At 37.4% G+C, this 2,787-nt stretch overlaps 1 long non-coding RNA gene across 1 annotated transcript; it reads left to right on the forward strand.

Moving 5' to 3' along the window:
• Window positions 1-1,262: 1,262 nt before the first annotated feature.
• LOC112953154 lies at window positions 1,263-2,553 on the forward strand. Its single transcript, XR_003250532.1, has 2 exons — window positions 1,263-1,317; window positions 1,731-2,553. It is a non-coding gene; the product is annotated as an uncharacterized LOC112953154 (long non-coding RNA).
• Window positions 2,554-2,787: the final 234 nt, after the last annotated feature.

Genomic DNA, 2,787 nt, shown 5'->3' on the forward strand with positions numbered 1-2,787 from the left:
TGGGGGGGTTGGACTAGATAACCTCTGAGGTCCCTTCCAACCTTAAGCATTCTATGATTCTATGAAAACTAAAGAGTTATTTCCTCATGTACCTCTCTGTGATATGTTTTCCATAAAATAGCAGTCTATAAACTATTAAACTGTTGATTTCTGAAAACTTGCTTAACGTAAGATTGTGTTTGATGTGTTAATACAAAAAAAAATCTTTACCTGGATTCATACATTTGGTCTTTAGTAAATGATCCAAGCATCTATTTTAAAATTACTGCAGATGTTGCAAACATTATGAAAAACTATTTGCAATGTGAGCCATGCAAATATATTCATAACTTTTTGTTAGTTACAACCCAAAAGCTAGGTAATAAAAAATAAACTGATTCTTAATTTTTAATTGTATTCTCCCAAGCCTTCATCTTAATACAGTTCAGCATTTAAAATTCATGAGCCTGAACAAAGAAATATATTCCCTGACTTTAACAAAATTCTTCAAATAAGTTTTTCAGATGTGAGTTATAATTTTGTACTGTGAGTTGGAAAGCAGGAAAAGAATGTAGAAAAGTAGATTGCAATAGTAATGAGCTTTATTAAAAAAAAAATCTACATATTTAAATTTTCATGTTGATATTTGAATTTTTTTGAAAATACACATTTTAAAATTAATTAACGTTCAAAATTAATCAATACCATAGTGTCCATGGTTAGGTTCATATGATTTCAGAAAATTTAAAAGAGCTAATTCTTAAAGAGACTGGTCTGATTTAATGCAATTGAATGAAAAAATAGGTATGTTATTATTAATCCAGATATAAATCACCAAATTATTTTTATAATGACCTTAAAATATCTTTACAATCCCAGAGACCATGTGATTTTAATACCTCTTCCTCTTTAATGTAATTACCCTTACAAAAATCTGAAGGAGGAAATACTATTGACTTCATCTTAGAGTTTGGGAATGGAGTTCCAGAAAGTTTTAAGGTATGTCTACATGGATATATTTCTAGCTGCATATCCCAGAGACAGTTAACATGTTAATATTGACATATAAAATAAAAATACTTAGGTTATATGTTACAGTATGTTAGAGTTCTCTACTGTATCACAGCTAGTGCTGTTTCTCAACTGAGACATAGTAGCACAGTAAAAGACGACCAGCTCCTTAAATTGCTGCTCAGCTGTGCCTGAGCACAATTAGCTGAGGCAGTAGGCAGTATAATGGGCTTGCACTTTATATCAGGAACTTCTGGGGATTTTCTTGAAGGTAATGGAAGGTTTCTGGGAATCTTTTTAAGAGCTGGAGATGTCTATTACTGATAGGTAAGGAGAAGTGGGAAGGGCAGATCCAGGAGAGTTTGACTTCTCCTAAGAAATTCTAGAAGTAGATAACAAGTTGTTGGCTGCCTGGTGGTCCTTGCTCCTATTGACTTCTGATTAGAGAGAATTGAATGCTCTTTAGCCAATGTTGGGGCCTACCTAAGGGCTAGAGTACAGCTACAATAGCTTTTGTAGACTGATTTGAAGGAGAGCCTGGTAAATCTGGGCAGGTTAGATCATATGCCCTCAGCTAAGAGGGTGATGCCCCGCAAGGCATGGTCACCAACAGCTATTTCAGCAATTACTTCTGTAGCATCAGAAGGCCCTTCTCCCTTTCAAAAGGAAGAAGTTCTTCAAGTCTCATATTACAGGGAGGAGTCATTTGGGGCTAGAGTTGATGGTTTCTCTGCTTGCAGGAGTTATGCAGTCATTGAAGAGCTCAGCTGCCAGAGAGCTGCAGGAGGAGGTTATGAGAATGTATAGCACCAGAGATTGTGAAAAAGAGACTGGCAGATCTTCAGAGATCTCTGAGAGCTTGCAGCTTTTTGAGATCAAACTTTCAACGCTAGTGGAGGGACTGACAGAGTCAGTGCCTGTGGAGACAGAAAGTGGCACTCCCATAATGGCCAAAGCTGGAAGCTGGTGACTTCTGACCCAAGGAGGCAGGCTCCAGGAAACCTTGCAACTTTGGAATTGATTCATTAACCTCATAAAGAAAAGGAAGCAGAAACATTCTGAAATGGAGTGTATGAGCCAGGTGAACTTCACAAATACACGAAGAGGAAGTGTTTCCAGTGAGAAACACTGGAAAGAGTTCACAAACAATGCCTGTTTGTGAGACTCCACCTGCCAATTTAGATCTGCTATCAAAGGATGATGCTGCTTGCCAGGGGTTCATGTATGGGATGTTGTGGAGAAGCTGCTGAGGGTTTTCTGGTCACCAAATTATTACTCCTTGGTTCTATTCCATATGGGTACTAGAGACACTGCCTGGGAAGACTTAGAGAACATCTAATGTGATTACATCAATTTGGAGGAAATGGCCAAGCGTATGGCTGTCCAGTGATTGTCTTTAACCCTCCTTGTGATGGGAAGTGCCTGAGTAGGACTGAAAGGATTCTCTGGGTCAACACTTGATTGTGCAACTGTTGTCAACTACAGGGATTTTGTTTCTACAACCATGGGATACTCTTCTAGAACTGACTATTGCTCGTCTTAAAAAAAAAAAAAAAAAAAAAATCTGTGTATAACATGGCTATGAATAACAAGCTTTTATTATTCACTCTTAGATTATCCTGTCAGACTAAACCAATCACAAGCCAAATTGTCTTTTTACCCAAGTTTCAGTTACTCATAAGTACCAGGGCTTGCAATTATGAAGCTTCTTCCAGGTGTCCAAACAGCATCATCTTTCTGCTTCTGATTAAGCAGTTTGATTCAGACAGTCATATTGCTCTGATACTTGATATGAGC

This window comes from Nothoprocta perdicaria, unplaced genomic scaffold, assembly GCF_003342845.1.
Source record: "Nothoprocta perdicaria isolate Ctin4 unplaced genomic scaffold, notPer1 scaffold_421, whole genome shotgun sequence".
In the NCBI taxonomy this organism is placed as follows: Eukaryota; Metazoa; Chordata; class Aves; order Tinamiformes; family Tinamidae; genus Nothoprocta; species Nothoprocta perdicaria.